The following is an 18,562-nucleotide window of genomic DNA, read 5'->3' on the forward strand; positions in this document are numbered from 1 at the left end:
ATTCAGTGGCAGACGCTTCTAATTTAATATCTTGTCTAACACAACAATTTAAATTGTCTCTGACATACATCGCTACTCCACCACCTTTCCTGTTGACCCTGTCAGTGTGGAATAATTTATAGCCTTGTATGTGACATTCAGAGGGCATCTCTCTATCTTTCAGATTGAGCCAGGTCTCTGTTATAGCAATAATATCTATGTCTCCTGCACTTGCAATTAATCTTAGCTCATCTATCTTATTTCTTACACTCCTGCTATTAGTATAGTAAACCTTAAGGGAGCTAGTCCCTTGCTGCCCTCTGCTGTCCCCCTTTGTTTGCTGACCTGATCTATTGTCTTTATTTATAACTTCATGCTGAATGCCTTTTATACATTTACTGTTTCCAACCCAAGTGTTGCAACCTGCTTGTTTCCCACACACACCCATACCTCTATCTTCCATCAGTTTAAAATCATAGGCATTTCACCAATGGCCTTCTCAATCGAGTCTGCAAGTGCTACCACCCCAGCCCCAGAGAGATGTACCCCATCCCTTGCATACATATCATGTTTGCCATAAAAGTTGTTCCAGTTGTCAATGAATGGGATTGCAAGTTCCTTGCAGTATCTGTCTAGCCAGCAATTTACACCATTCATTTCCTACTCCCCTTCTAGGCAAGATGCTACATATGATTGGGATCCCTCCCTTAGACTTAATGAAATCTATAGCTGACCTGTACTTATCTAGCAGCTCTTCTCTCCTACCCTTCCCAATATCATTTCCACCAGCACTGAGACAGATAATGGGCTTGCTCCCATTACCTGACATGATATTATCCAGCCTGTTGACAATGTCCCCAACACAAGCTCCAGGGAAGCACACTCTATCTCTCATCTTCTTATTCCTATTACAAAAAGCACGGTCAATGTATCTTACCTGAGAGTCACCAACCACAAGAATGCGCTTACCTCCATTAGCAGGGGCAGTAGTACCCTTACCTTCACTGGCCACTGAAGTACATTCATCCTGAAGAACAGAGAAGCGATTTCCTACCTTCAGATCTTCACTCTTAACTTTCCTTACTCTGATGCGCCTTCCATTACTGTGAACTACTCGCCACTTGTAGCAGGTGCTGGGCTGCACCTCACTGCTGGTAGCCGTTGCTGCCTCCCCAACTACAGCCTCCTCACAGCGAGAGACAGACTGCACCTCGCTGCTAGAAGCCTCATTCCCCACAACTCCAGCCACCTCACACTCTCTCCCAGACCCATTGAGGTGGACCTTCAGCCTCCTAATCTCCTCCTGGAGAAGCAAGACCTCCTCCTTCAACTCTCCAACCTCAATTTTTAAAACACTGCAGAAGCAAGCTATGCTTTGTAACCGTCCACACTAATCCCCAAGGCAGCTCATGGTCTGTGACCTCACGTGACGACTGACCACTGAGTACTGACCACTGAGTATGTATGTTAGCAATGGTTTGCAATTGAAAGGTTGGGTGGCAGTGGCGGTAAAGGAGACCAGCCCCTTGCGTGTCATGGGTTGGGAAGAGGGGGGTGGGAGGATTGTGAGGGTGGATGGTGTCTGGGGTGAGAGTCGGGCTAGTTTCATAGGTGTTTACATGCCTGCAACTAGTAGTATCAAGGTAAAAGTAGATTTTGTTAGGGAGGTATTGCTGTATCACTTGAGAGGTTTGCCTGCTATAACAGTAATAAGTGATTGGAATTGTGTAGTACAGAGTAGTAATGTCGACACGAGAGGGGCGGGTTGTGTGTTGAGTGTTCTGAGGGATGTATTGCGAGATATTGGGGTGGTTGATGTGGTAGGGAGGGGGGGATAACAAGTGGAGCACACGTTCGTCCATAGGGGATATGAGGCGCGATTGGACAGAATCTATATTAAGCAGGGTATAGATGTTGTGAGGGTGCAAACCGTCGATGTGGGGTTTTCTGATCACAGGGCGGTAATAGCAGATCTGATGTGGGATGGAGTAGTGCGTATTTATTCTGGGTACTGGAAATTAAATGTAAGGCTTCTTAGGGAGGAGGGGAGGGGCCTTTTTTCAGTGATTGGTGGTTGCATTTTTGGGAGGCTAGGGATAGGGGGATAGATCTGTTAGGTTGGTGGGAAATGCAGGCCAAACCTGAGATAGTGAATTTTTTTAAGGTTAGGGGACGAGAAGAGGCGAGGTGGCATTTTGGGTTGCAAAATTATTTGGAGGGACAGTTTCAAGACTATGATGGGCGAGGTGGTAGGAGGGATGACATGGCTAGTCTTCGGAGTAGAATAGCTGAATTACACAATGATAGGTTTGATGCAATCAGGGTTAGGGCGGGGTTAGAGGATGTATTGTGGGGTGATAAGCCGTCCGGGTTTGTTTTACGTAAATTTCGAGATCGACAGACGGTAACCACCATTCTACAATTGGAGACAAGCACTGGGGTGGGAGGGTATCCAGAGGGTCGGGTCCTATCCAACACGGAAAGTATGAGTCTCTATGCTGATAGTTGGTTTAGGGAGAAATGGAGTAGGAGGGAGGGGGGTTCCTGGGAGGGAATTTTTGGAAGGGGGCTCCATAGTGTTTTAAGTGAGCAGGATAGAGTGGGGTTGGAGGGTGGCATAAGTGAGGTTGAGGTGGAAGAGGCAGTTTTAGGGATGAGTACCGGAAAAACACCGGGGATAGACGAAATACCAAATGATTTTTATAGAGCACATTGGGGGTGTATTAGGCAATGCCTTGTTAGGGTATTGGATCATATGTTAACTAGTGAGAAGTTGGGCAAATTGCAAAGTACGAGTGTTATAGTTTTGGTGCCAAAGCAGAGAGGAAGTAGAGTTTTGAGTGCTTATCGAGCAATATCTCTGATGTGCGCAGATTACAAGGTTTTTGCGAAAATCTTAGGTAATAGACTGAAGAAGGTCATGGGGTCGGTGATACATCCCGGGGAGGAGTATGCGGGTAGGTCATGGACGTATTAGGGATTTCCTTGAGGGTAGTAGTAAGGGTGGTATTCTAGGTCTGGATTGGGAGAAAGCTTATGATTATGTGAATAGGGAATTTTTGATTGAGAGTATGGTGAGAATGGGTTTTGGAGGGAGAGTGGTGGGTTGGGTGAGAACATTGTATGCTGATGTATCGATGAGAGTACAGGTAAATGGTAGGTTGGGTAGTCCTGTAAGCATGGGGAGGGGTTTAAGGCAGGGGTGTCCACTCTCCCAAATACTCTTTGCATGTATGCAGAATCCTTTCTATGTTCTGGTTGAGTGGAATGGGAAGAAAGAGAGAGTGTGGAGGTTTTTGTGGGAATATTGTTGGTTATGTAGATGATACAACTGTTTTACTTAATGAAATAGAAGATTTAAGTACAGTGGGAAGGGTACTTGAGACTTTTGGGAATGCTACTGGGATGAGAGTTAATAAGCAGAAATCACGGTTGCTGGAGGTAGGCCCTTGGGTAGGCAGGACGTTGGGGGAGGAGTTTGGCTGGATAACTGTAGACAGGCTAAAGATTTGTGGGATTTTGTACTTGGCAGATGCACAGGAGAGCAGGAGGGTTAATTCGGAAATGGTAATGGACAGAGTTTTGAGTAGGCTTAGGAGTCTCTGGGCCAGGGACGTAACCTTGCATCAAAGGCTTGTGGTGGTGAATACGCTGATTTATAGTAAGGTGTGGGGAGTGGCGGAAATTTATCCCTTACGAAGTCAGGATATTATGGAATTACAAAGGAGAGTATTAAGGTATGTGTGGGGTTTTGGGAGGGCGTGGTTGGGCAAAGATGTGGTAATGACTGCGGTAAGACAGGGAGGGTTGGGATTGATGGCATTAGAATCTTGGGTGAAGGCGCTATATGTGAAGCAGAGGTATATTCGGGCAGGGGGTGAAAGGGGTCTTCGAGTGGGGGAGGTGATGTGGGATGTCCGCAAATGGTGGGGGGGGGGCAGGGACTTAGTGGAGTGTGAAGATATGTTGAGGTTTATGTTAAAGGTTCGCAATGTTAAAAAACTCAAGGTAAAACGGTTGGTGGGAGTGAGTCGTCGTCAGGAATCACTGCAGTGGATGGCAGTGTATCCCACATATGATTGGCGAATGATATGGGTGGAATTTAGTAAATTAAGAATAAAGGCAAGAGTGAGGGAATTAGTATATAGATTTCTTATGGGGACTTTGGCATCGAAAGAGGTGCTAAGACAAATGAGTTTTGTGAGAGAGGCGTCATGCTGTTTTTGTGGGGAAGTTGAAACTGCTTTCCATGTAGTATATTTTTGTTCTGCTTTGGAGGTGGTAAGATTGTGGTTGAAGAGGGTTTTCCTTTTATTGGGGAGGGGGCAGATATCACCCCTTAGGGCTTTAATGTTAGATATGGGAGGGGTGCCCAACGAGGTGGGGAGGGCATTCAGATACGTAATAGTTGATTTCTTTTTATTTTATTTAAAACGTCATATAACAACATATTAAATATATAAAAATCCATCCTTCATTAAACAGGTATACAAAACATAATACATGAACATAATACACCTTATAAAGTATGCTGCAGCACATATCCGATATTTACACCTAAGCCAACTAGTATTTCCCTAAACCATACATGATGAAATATCATATAAAAGCATACAACAATACGTATAACATTATAACAAAAATTAAAGCCTTAAACATTTTTTTTTTTTTATAATTTAAAAAATATACAATACATTAAATAATCATAGGATTACCTATCATTACATTCATAGTAAGTATAATTACAATTGTCAATATATACACTAGAACGGTTATAAATATTCGTCAGTCCCCTATTCATTATGTACCTATCCCAAGGTAACACAAGAATATACAAAATCTTCGTTACCTTAATTAAAACCCTCTTATATACATTATAAACAAAGAGAAACTATTCATCAATAATATGCCTTAGTGTTTGATTTTATGTCAATAAAACCTTTGTAAAGACATAATACATAAACAAGTGCATATATAACAAAATATCCAAAAACGAACGATATGTAGTGAAACTGGTAGTCAATTTACTTGATTACTGCAAAGATACAAAAATATTCAGTACATTACACAAAGGGTTCCACTTAATAGCATGAGATAATTCTGAATTGCCAAACAAGTAACATTATGCAACATACACACACCACATTCTTACCACATATACACACACACATGAGAGATTATGTACACATAATACAAAATTGTTACCCTCATATCTGATCACATTCCAAAACATATATCCCAGGAGACCCCAAGCAGAACGTTACCAGGTATCATCCACATGCCTGATACAAGGAAAATATAAAATGAAAAACTATATATATAAGTTGCTCAAGGTGCTTTTACATAACACCTGTCATGCAGTTCATGAGTTTGCTTCACAAGAGACCCACTCTCTTAATCACGTCAATTTAAGAACAAAAATTAGTTTCCAAGCAATAGTATATATATTTGTTTGAATAAAACATCATCCAAACTAACGATCATACCTATCATTTATACATTAAACCACACCCATACCAATCGTATGCCACCTTCACTCACACATATTCAAGAAGCCAGCCTCGTGTACCCTTTAAGGTATTAACTCCCATAAATCCCTGACCTTGAATCTGCAATATCCCTTTGAAAATAAGAAAAACCATCTATTTCCCGTAATGTCTTTATTTCTCTGTTGTGTACCATAAAATATCGCTACCATTGCTCTGATTCTCTCCCTCACAGATAAATGCCTATATACCCATGACGTATATACAAAATCCGTCACTAAATATCCGATTGCATTCTGTACCGGTGTTTCGACCCTCCCCACCCACATCTAAACTTAAAGCTCTTAAGACACTAAACCCACCCCCACCCACCATTCTTAACACCTTACCAAACCACAACCTTACGTGTTCCAATCTCTTACAGAAATAAACTGCATGAAAGACCGTATCAGGATCTCCACACACACAACACAGCCCCCCCTCCTGCACGCGCCTATTCGCTAAAACTTCCCCGGACGGCAGTATATTATGTAAAAATTTAAACATTATCTCCCTGACCTTGGCTCGTAACCGTAATGCTTTTAAACGACCCCATATGTCCTTCCATGCATACATTGGATATATTCCCTCCACCTTAGCCACTACCTCCCTGCCCTCTACCAGTGCCAATTTGCCGATCTTGATCTTGCGTGGATCTTTTACATAAATTAACATCCTCAACATGTCCTCACATCTCTTTACATCCGTGCCGGTCAACCAACGTACCAAGTCCCGTCTTATCCAGGTCAAACCCGTGCCAGCCATTCTACCCTCTCTCAAGTAGCTATGCTTGACATACATGCCTAACATTCTATTATGCAGATTCATTAGCCCCAGGCCACCCCGGCCAACTGGAAGCGACACCACATCCCTCGTTAACCAATCACAGCCTGAACCCCAAATATATCTATATACACGCGTTAACATACGCTTTTCATCATATGGATGTAACGGATAAATACATGCCACATGCCACAACTTACTGAACAAAATCACATTCACCACAATTGCGCGCTGATGTATAGACAAGCCTCCTTCCCTCAAACCTGTTAAACGACCTAAAACCCTCTCTACAGCCTCACTTGAATTCACCTTCCTCGCATCCTGTATGTTATCCCTATGCACAATCCCACACACCTTAATTTGATTTACTAAAGGCCAGCCTTCCCTCTGGCCTAATACCACACCCGCACAATCCCCCACCTCCATAAGCATTGATTTTTCCTTATTAACCGTCATTCCGGTTGCTTTCCCGAAACATTCCACCAATTCGCTCACTTTTCCTAAAACCTTGGCTCCACGAAATAAAACCGTAGTGTCGTCCACGTAACCTATAATTCCTGATTGTACCCCCACCCAACCTTGCTTGTCATCCTGTCGTACAATCCCCCTCACGGCTCTAAAAAACGGGTCCTGAATCAACGCAAAAAGAATTTGTGATATAGGACACCCCTGCCGTAATCCCCTATGCATCCTAACAACTTTTCCCAACCTACCGTTTACCTGCACCCTAAATGTAGCCTGCTCGTACAAAACCTGTGCCCAACTAACAATTTCCTTTCCGAAACCTTGCCACTGCATAAACTTCCATAATGCATCTCTCTCCACGCAATCGTATGCAGCGTGCCAATCTAAAGCTAATATTCCACCCTTATTACCCCTCCCGCTTTCCTCAATGAACCTGCGAATAATTCCTTGTCCCACACACATAGATCGTCCTGGCACACCATATTGTCCCTCGTCCAGAACTCTCTCCAAAACCCGCTTTATCCTATTTCCTAATAATTTCACAAAAATTTTATAGTCGCCACACATTAATGAAATTGCCCTATAATTATGTATATAATTCCCAGATTTTTTTTCAGGACTAGAACAACCACCCCTGTTCTTTGTTGCTGTCCCATAATGCCACTACTTTTCATGGCATTAAATAATATCACCAAAAAATCGCGAATACAATCCCAATTGTCCTTGTAAAAATCACAAGGGATTCCGTCAATCCCCGGCGACTTCCCTACACTCATACCCTCCACAGCTAACCTAATCTCTTCTTCACTTATAGGTCCATTCAAAGCCAACCTGTCCATGTACTCTAGATTACAACGTACATATTCACCCATTTCTCCCAGCGCCCCCTTAGAAATCCCAGCATTTTTGTATTGCAATTCATACCATGCGTCTACAAAGGTATTCATAGCCTCCGTTGACCGAAGGACCTGCCCCCTACTAAAGTTTCCCAATGACTCCTGAACCTCTAATCCCATTAATTCTGTCGCCTTACGGCGTCTGCCCTGCTCTCGCAAGACAAACGCCGAAGGACGGTCACCCCATAGAACCTCATCAATTCCACTTCCTATCCGCGCCGCATCAAAAATACGATTGTGAAAGTCTCTAATTAAGCGTTTTAAATTTTCAATTTCAACCACCGGATACACTCCCCCACCCTTTGTATAACATGCTTGCAGTTGATTTTCAAGATAGTTCAAGAGCCCATACTGCATTCTCTTATCTTCTTTTCCTTGCTGCTGATAAAAATTCCTCACCTTCACCTTACCGACAGTATCCCACCATTCGACTATATCAATTCCCTCCTGCCATTCAGCCCACCATCCTCTCCAAGCACTCACAAAATCTTCCCTCACACCTCTTTTGTGCATTAAACCCACATTCAACTTCCAGAAACCTCTGTAACGCCTCGGTAATCCTACCCAGTCAACATCCGCCATAACACCTCTGTGATCAGAAAAGCTCACATTTAGCACACGTACACTCCTGACGCTGACACCTCTAGAAACGTATATGCGATCCAGTCTTGCCGCATACTCCCTTCTAACGAACGTATGCATGACCCCACCCACCTCATCCCCCCCCCACATCCGTAACATTAACACTCCGCAAAAGGTCCCCTAAATATCCTGAAAAAAAACCTCTCCCTCTCGGTTCGACATCCTTGCGACGATCAATGCAATTCCAATCACCCCCAATAATCGTGACGACTGGCAGTGATCTTAAATGGTACACCAACACGTCCCTAAAAAAACGCATTTTTTACACGCATGTCACCTTCCGCCGGTCCGTACACCCCCAGGAAGGCCACCCGTACCCCACCCCACACCCCATCAACCCTAACAACCCTCCCCTCCTCTCCCACCTCATATGTTTGCAAAGAAAACGGGCTAGCCTCTTTAACTAACACTGCTACACCACCTTTCAGTCTATTAGAACAGCCCATGTACAAAATATATTCAGGAATCAGCAATTCACCTAAAGATTTATAATTGTGTTCTTGTAAGAATACAACATCGGGTACATAATTTTTTAATAAAACCTCCAAATACTTACGTTTTTCAACAGACCGTAACCCATTTATATTTAAAGTAATACACTTAAACGTTTCATTGGAGGTTTACCCTTGGATACCTTGACATTCTTGGTTCCCTTGTGTGTATCTCCACTTCTTCCCCCACCCCCCCCCCTGTGTCGTTCTCCTTGACATGCTGAACACATGTAGATTTGCCCTTGTCTCTATGAGTCACATCGCACCATGCTTTGTTCCCCGACCGTTGTCCTGGTGTCAAAACATCTTGAGAGTCAGATATCACCGCCACTCTCTTACGAGAACTGCGGCCAGTATCCATCTCATCTTCAGAACTGTTGTTCCTATGAACTTCCACGACCACAACCTGATGTTCAGCAATATGCCCGGAGGATGCCCCGTCCTTCTCCTTCACACTTACATCCTCTAAACCACCGTGAAGCCCCTCAGATGTGGAAGCATCCAATAAAACATTCAGAACTTCTTGAATAGATTGCTCCACGTATGTAATAGTTGATTACTTGTATGTCTCTTGGGGGATGAGGGAGGTGGAGGGAAACATTAGGATAAAAGCGTTAGCGGCGTGTTTTTATAGGACAGCGTGTAGGAATAAACAATTATATGGGGGAAGGTGGGTAACTAGTTTTCCGGAGGGATATCGTGAACTTACTGTTGAACGTCTACTCCGCTTGGTGACGGGGTGAGAGGCAAGGGGTTGGTCTCTTCAGTGGTGTGTCCTCTTGGAGTGATTGGATGCCTGATGAGGAAGATTGACTGGTTTGCAAGGTGTTTGATGTGGGTAAAGTTTATTTGCAGGGAGCCGTCGGGGGCTCCGGGGTATGTAGACCTTATGAATTTTGCAAAACCACAGAGTTAAAAGTTGTATGTTATGTTCTGTTTTTTCTTTATTGTTATAAGAACCATTTTATATAGGGGGTTATATTCATATGTATATGTGAGGATATGCTTTATATATTCGAATCTGATGATAGCTTTATCCTTGTCATACGTCTTTTTTCTTATTGTATAATTGAAGGGGTATATTATGAACTATGCATGAGACTATATAAGTATCTTATGGGGTTTATATATACCCTTCTTTTTGTGTGGAAGGTCATATTATATATTGAATGTTAATCGGTAACATTAACTTTGTGTGGGTGTAGGTGTGTTTGTGAGAACCAATGTCTTAGGTATAGTTCTATTAGTGGATGTAATATTTATCTAGCTTCTTTAGTGACAAGTTATTGGCGTATTATTTCTTGTATAATCCAGTTTGTTCTGTACGAACACATGTGCACATACACGTATGTGAGTATATGCATGAGTATATATATACATACATATATGATTATAGGACTTATTCCTATATGTTTTATAATGACTCCGACTGTTTGTTTGGAAGTCGGTCTGTTTTTTCAGTAGAATTTTGTTATATCAATGTGTTAAAATGTATTTTGTTTTGAGTGTGTACTGACATTGTCTGGCACCGTTGGTTTTTTTTTTTTTTTGATTTGCTAATTGTCAGCTTGTGTTTTTTTTTATGGTTTATGTATCTGTGGCTTTTAAATAAAATATAAAAAAAAATTACTAGAGCTATGTCAAAGATTCAACAACCATCCTTGTCTCCTGTTGAGTTAGTGGATGACAATGTTTTTTTTTTTTTTTTTTAAACTTACAGAATACAAAAATGTATACAAACATAAAAATGTTGTCCAACATATGGACCATTGTCAAAACTTACACAAATTACAACATCAACACAATCCATACCACTCCACTGAACACTAAACTCATACACACTGATAACACTCCCTCAAAACCTGCAAAGTGCAGGATGAGGCACCCTTGCTGCCACACAATAGTGGCACAACCACCTTCCCCTTAACTTAGTTTGCAACTAAAAAAAACACTTTTCCCCCAATATATATAGATACATGATATGAAAACTCAGTATAAACGAAATCATTAAGTATCATGTTCTTGTAAGACAGTTGTTGCCCAACCATTTGATTATTTGCATACCAACTAACAAAAGTCTTAGCATTGTCTATATGCACTATCCCAACTACATTTATTGTTATAATTTATACAAAAACTTACAGAATACACAATATGTACACAAACGTCCAAATGTTGTCCAACATATGGCCCAACATCAAAATTTATACACAATACAACATCAACATAATCTATCCCAATCCAGAGAGCACTAAACTATACACTCTGATTACACGCACTCAAAACCTGCAATATGCAGGATGAGGAAACCCTTGCTGCCGCCACACAATATTGGCACAACCACTTTCTCCCTAACATAGCAAGCAACTAAATGCACTTTTCCACAATATACATATACATGATGTGAAAACACTACCAATTAACAAAATCATGAAGTATAATGTTATTTTAAGACAGTTGTTTTTCCAAACCATGTTAGTATCTGCATACCAACTGACAAATGCCTTAACATTGTCTATATACACTATCACAATTACATTACCCCACCCTAGTCATAACTTTTTTTTTATATTTTATTTAAAAAACACAGTATACATGGATGGTATACATAAATGATTTAAAACAAAAAACGCGAAAACTTTATATAAGACGACAACATATAACTAAACAGAGGACTACCGGAACATATCTTAACCACAATAACTATATAACCAAAACCTGACAGTCTTATTCATATTGTATATGAAATTTTATATACAAAAACAATTTCATATAAACTAATGCATTGCACACACTATGGTACTATGATTATATAAAATTTTTATATAAAAACAATATCATATAAACTAATACATTGCACACTCAATGGTACTATGGTTATATAAAATAACTATCAGAAACCTACATGACTCTTGAAATTGAAACATGGTGTTCTTTATTTTTGGTTTTGCATATATTGAAAAAGGAATAAAAACATGCAAAAAGCCTTTAATAATTAACATAAGACTTTTACAGATCTAACATGTATGATTACATATGAGGAAACACTAAGACACATAATACCCCGACCAACCCCATATTTAGTTTCTCAAACTAATTATAAACCCACAAAAAATATACCTTGCTTGTATACAGTGATATTAGTAAAGGTGCTTAATTGAACATCAACTGACTATATGCACCATAAATGATAAAAAAAATACATGTGATATCACTGGGTGAGGGAACAACATATCCCACAAAAGCTGCTGCCCAAGGAACTTGAATGTCCAAAGATTACAATATAGGACATTATACATCTCATCAACCCCCTCCCCCCCCGTCACAGCGGTGACCGCTACTACATATACAAAAACAATCTTAGGCAAATGAAACTTTTTGCCCTTCATCAAAAGTTTACAATCATCACCAAAAGTTCTGCTTATGAACATTCCCCTTAAAGGCCAGTATAACGTTGTACTTTTAGCGGTGATATCAGCGTGACATCCGCTTACAAATGATTAAACTAAACCTAACGGGAATTCCAGGAAAGACCCAACATACTTCACCAAACCCCGGCCACAGTCGGGAACCAATTCAGTCTTGTTAGATCTCAGTGCCACACAACGCCACAACCATACACACACAGACGCACGGAACCATTCATAATACATACACGTCACTCCCTAAAACCCGCCCTCTACCCTGAAGTCTCTAACATACCGTTTGGTGCTACCACGGGGGGAGCCCAGCCCCCCGTTGCCTTACCCCACCCCCAGTTGCAGTAACCTTTGAACAGTAAGACTTCGATACTTTGCAGGAAAACTATTATCCCAACTTCTACCATATGTGAGTTTATTTCTGCAATACGTTCTGTAGATACCTGCCGCAATTGCCCTGATCCTAACTGATCCCCCGGTTTCCTGCATACCCCACGAGATATAGAGGAAATCAGCCACCACGTACATTATTGCTCTTCGTACCTCACTTGATACTCCGCTAACGTCCAATGTTAAGGCACGTAAGGTTGAGATAGTTCCCCCACTAAGAAAATCTAAAACCCGCCCCAACCATGAACGAACTTTGTCCAAGGTATCACAAAAGTAGACAGCATGAAAAGCTGTTTCTTCGAGACCGCAACACAAGCAATCCGCTTCCCTTACCAAACCAATCCTATTTAAGACTGATTTTGATGCTAAAATCCCCATGACAAATCTGTACACCAATTCACGAACTCTTGGTGCCAACTTAAGTTTACAAAATCCTTCCCATGTTTCCCCCCAATTATACAGCGGAAAAACAGACAATCCCTGTACAATTTCCCCACGACAACATATGCTGACCATTTGCCCCACCCGGATCCGTTGCGCATTTCTCAACTTTAACAACAAACGCAGCATGTCCTCACACTCGATTAATCCCCTGCCGCTCTACAATTTACGCATTTCGATCATTACCCGACCCACCCGGATGCCCTTCTCACCGCCCGCCCTGAGGAACCACTGCTTTACATAGGGGGCCTTCATCCGTGGCCCCGAAGCCAAGAGACCTAAACCCCCACGTCGAACATGGGTCATGACAACCTCCCGACTTAACCAAGCTCTCCCGAAACCCCAAACATAACGTAAGACCCTTCTCTGCAGTTCCTGAATATCCATATCTCTTAAAGGGTACATCTCAGCCACACTCCATACCTTATTATAAACAAATGTATTAACCACTACTGTCCTCTGTTGCAACGAGACATTCCCAGCTCTTAACCCCCGAAGTCGATCTAAAGCCTTGTTAACCACCAATTCAGAGTTTACCCTTGGCTCTCCCTCTCATCTGCCATGTACACGATACCACATATTCTAAGTTGCACCACGACTGACCACCCATACCTTTTGCCGAACCTCCCCCCACCCATGTACCCACCTCCAATAATTTCGATTTTGCCTTATTGACGCACATGCCAGACTCTGCCCCAAAAAACTCAACAATCCATCCTACGATCTGCAAATCCTCCTCCCCTTTTAACAAAATCGTGGTATCATCTACGTACCCGACCACACGCGCTGCATGGTCACTGCTCAGCGTTCCACGCCTCAAACCACCATTCACCAGCTCATAAAAGGGGTTTTGTATACAAGCAAAAAGCAGCTGGGAGAGGGGGCACCCTTGCCTCAAACCCCTTTCCATACGGACCGGCTGCCCCAATTTACCGTTTACCTGTAGGCGTACCATAGCCGAGACATACAAGGTATCAACCCATCTTACAATCCCCTCTCCAAAACCCTGCTTCAATAAAATAAGCCTCAATAAATCCCTATCAACACAGTCATAAGCATTTTGCCAGTCAAGCCCGAGGACACCTCCCCCTTGACATTCCTCCAAAAACTCCATAATACGTACATGTCCGTCCCTCATGCTCCTACCTGGTATGCCTAGCTGTCCCTCGTGAATAACCGACCCCATAACCTTCCACATTCTGTTTCCTAAAACTTTTACAAAGATTTTATAGTCCGAGCACATAAGAGATGTTGCTCTATATGCACTCAGACCCCTCCCCCCTCCCTTTTTGGGCACCAACACAACTACCCCCGTACTTTGCGACATACCTAACCTCCCCTCCGTAAGCATGCAATTTAATACATGAACCAAACAATGCTTAATACTTCCCCAATGTGCCCTATAAAAATCATTCGAAATGCCATCTATAAATGGTGCCTTTCCTTTACTCATACTAAAAATCGCCTCCTCTACCTCCTCCACTCGAATTCTACCTTCTAGTACCGTTCTATCCCTGTCACTTATAACTTTTCTGAAATCCCTCCCCACCAGGCCACCTGCATGGACCCCTCCCCTACTCCCCGCTGTAGCTTTTCCCCAAACCATAGATCAGCATAAAAACTCATGCTGTCCGTGGTGAGGAGTACTTGACCCGGCAGGTAACCACCCAAACCCGTGCATACTTCCAATTGCAAGAGGGACGTCGCCTGTTGTCTGACCCGAAATTTGCGCAAGACACAACCCGAAGGTTTGTCACCCCATAGCACTTCTTCCATACCTGCTCTGACTCTAACCACATTGAAACGTTCATTGTGAATTTCTGCAAGTCGACTACGAAGTTGTTCAATGTCGTCATACCGACTACTACTCCCGCCCCCCACATAGTAATCATTTAGCTGCCCCTCCAGATAGTTTTGCAGGCCATACCTCCACCTCGCCTCCTCTTTTCCCCGCTTCTTATAATAACTCGCTATTCCGGGTTTGGCATGCATTTCCCACCATTCCAACAAACATTCACCTGCCCGTCGCGTTTCCCAGATATTCTTCCACCAGTCCTGAAAAGCAGACATATCCCCCTCCCCCTCCCCCTCCAATAGCTGCACGTTCAGTTTCCAATAACCTGGATAAACCCTGATCATTCCATCCCAGTTCAAGTTCGCTAGCACTGCATGGTGATCTGAAAACCCCACATCAAAGGTCTGTACGTGCCCAACTCTAATTCCTTGTGTTACATAAAGTCTATCCAGACGGGCCGCATAGCCCCTGCGAACGAACGTATGCTCCACCCCCCACCCACCCCACCCCACCACATCATAAACCCCTGCATCCCCCAGCAGATTCCATAAGACAGGTAAAACGCACCCCGCCCCCCTCGGCTCAACATCGCCATGGCGGATAATGCAATTCCAATCCCCACCCATGACAGTAATGAACGGCAAACCCAGAGTGTAAAACGTTAAAGCCTCCCTCACAAATTCTATTTTAACTTTAGTGTTGCTTTCCACAGGCATGTAAACGCCAATAAAACAAACCCTCACCTCACCCAAGTACCCATCTACCCTCACCACCATCCCACCTCCCCCCTCCTCCCATCTCAAGACACGCCAAGGGCTGGACTCCTTCACCGTTATAGCTACCCCACCCTTTAATTTTAAAGAACTGCTAACATACATTCTGTAGCCTTTTAACCGTAACTCTCGCCCAAACTTATAATTGTGTTCTTGTATGAAACATACGTCCACAGCGTACCTGCGCAAGAACCACTCCATCCACACACACTTAAACTCTGCCCAGAGGCCATTTACGTTGACGGTAACACACTTGAATTCACAAAAGGAGGTTTTCCTCTATGTTTGTGGGTCTTTCCCGTACCCACACGTACATTACACTGACCTTCTTTGACCTTTGACCTCCCAAGACCCCCCTCACCTCCCCGTGCCCTACCCATATGCTGGGCGCTTGCCACAACCCCGTCTGCAAGAGGCGCCTCAGCCACTTTCGACCATAATTTCTTCCCTGGACGCTGTCCCGGTGTCAGGACCTCGTCCATATCCGACACTCCTGCCGTCCGTTTGCGGGAACCACCGTCCACACACATCTCCTCACCAGACGAAGCCTCCTGGTGGACTTCCACCACCACCTCATGCAACCGTGTCATTGTAGTCACGTCCAGGTCTCCCATATTTGGCGAATCATCCTTCACCACTTCTTGACACTCCGGTGGAACGTCTGGGCTATGCTCTGCCCCATCCAGGAGATCGTTTAGCACGTTCTCCAGCAAACTTTCGTGTGACAACTCCACAGGCTCTGTAGGCCCCACAGGTGGCGTGGGCACGTCCGTAGTGTCCACCGACAGGGTGGCACACACCATAGACCGCGTCTCCTCTTGTTGTACTTCCTCACTCCAAAGCTTAGGTCCTTGTTCAGGCGAGGGACCAGTCTCCAGATTAAAGGCCTCGGTTCGTAGGACCACAGGAGAAGGTTCCCGGATGCGTACAACCAGGCGTCTGGAGCACTGAGCAGCCATATGGTCATACGAGTTGCATAACCTGCATGTCGTACGTTGGCCTGCATAGTGAACAAAAACTTGCGTCTTGTAGTGTTCTAGATGAACGTAAGATGGAATCGGCTGTTTTAATGTCATCTTGAGGGTGCAGGAGCCTTCCGGGAGCCCCTCGTATGGGCCCTCCCTCCACATTCCCTTGGTCGCTGCATGTACCGTGCCGTATTTACCAAAAACTTTCCGAATAACATACCCCTCCGCCTCGAAAGGCACGTTCCTTACTTTGACCCAGGTGACGTATGTGGAGACGTCCTGCAGGCATACCTCTACGGCTGAATTCACCGCCATTTTCCTCTCTTGAAAAGCTTCCACAATCTTGGAGTAAAAGCCGGCATTTGCGAATTTTACAAAAAGCCTCGACATCCCATTGAGAGCCACACCATATAATTCCTCAGTAGGGATGCTGTAGACGTCGCGAATAATGGTAGGCAACAAGACATGCATCGTTGCACCACTGAGAGAGCCACGAATGAATTCAACACAGACCGTGTTTACTCTTCTACCCTGACGATCCGCCATCTTACATACTGTAGTACATGGTTCGCCACCAGGTGTAAGCAGGAGCAGGCTCAGAAAGCGTCCTCTCAGCCCGTAGGTTGAGAGACGAATGACAATGATTTGGGCTTGAATATGTTGTTTAGTAACGCTCTGCGCCCCGGATCATTAACACCAACTCCCCCTGGTCATCAACCTAGTCAGGACACAACTGACGTTAAATTTCTTACTCATGATGATTTAATCAAGGATCAGTTTGTTGATTAGTCACTGGAAAGACTGAGAGATATAGCAGTTACTGAGAGTGAAGCAAAGGATCTCGATAAATTTTTTTTTATATATATTTTATTTAAAAACACAGTATACAGTAGACATGTATAACACATAATTGACGTGTTCACAAAACATGAAACATTTAGAAAGAAAACAAAAATTCCTTATAATTAACAAATACCATACATCAAAAATTACTACTATCCTACCCTACTTACGTGCCCTTAACTCATATGACTGTATATACAAAACTTTCTATGTGCACTAATGCTTTGGCCTCTCAATTTATATTGTAATATTAGCATTTAATACACCAAACATTCTGTAGCTATTCATCCCCGAATTTTTGTATTTTGTATTTAAAACCCCTCATTATACAATATACTTGTATATCATACACGAGTGACTCAAATCACAAAATATGAAGACATATATAAGTGCTACAACATCCGCATCACTAACAAAAAACCTCTACAAAACTTTTTTTTTTTAAACAGTCTAAAAGATAAAATAAAAATTAATTAATTAGCTCCTAATCTTTCATATAATTATAATCTCATTGCCGAGAGACTCACCGCACTTACAACTTCGTGCAGGCACATGCTAACCCCCCACTTTTTTCTTTTATCTCTCACCACCTATCCTAATTACAGGGTTACACAGGCTTATACTGTATGTCCATCAAAAACAATATACATTAATATGTCAGCAAGTGTACATGGCCTTGGGTCCCACGTAGGACATCAATACCATTACCAGTACAGAATACAATGATATAATACTGAACATTATCATGAGAATAAAAAATTCATCATGCACATACAATAGTCATATAATTAAAATATTGACATACAGGTTCATACGTGTTCTGTCCTTATTTTTCCAGCAATAACACTAAAGAACAAAACCGGTTGACAAATCTTACTCAATCCCCATTATGGACATTGCACAATAAAATTGCTCACTCCTAACCAATACCTCACAATTCATCATAATATTCATATGTCATTACAATGCACACATATACATGGTTAGGTACACTAGAGAAAGATGTCATTTATGTGATCATAAAATTGACGAAGCCTGACACTACAAAGATCATGAATTCATGAATAAACACAGCTAACCTAAGTAACAATTCAAATTTTGTTGACAGCAATGAAATGTACCTGGGTTAAATGCAACCCAAAACTGTAGTTA

This window comes from Cherax quadricarinatus, unplaced genomic scaffold (assembly GCF_038502225.1).
Source record: "Cherax quadricarinatus isolate ZL_2023a unplaced genomic scaffold, ASM3850222v1 Contig1163, whole genome shotgun sequence".
NCBI lineage: Eukaryota > Metazoa > Arthropoda > Malacostraca > Decapoda > Parastacidae > Cherax > Cherax quadricarinatus.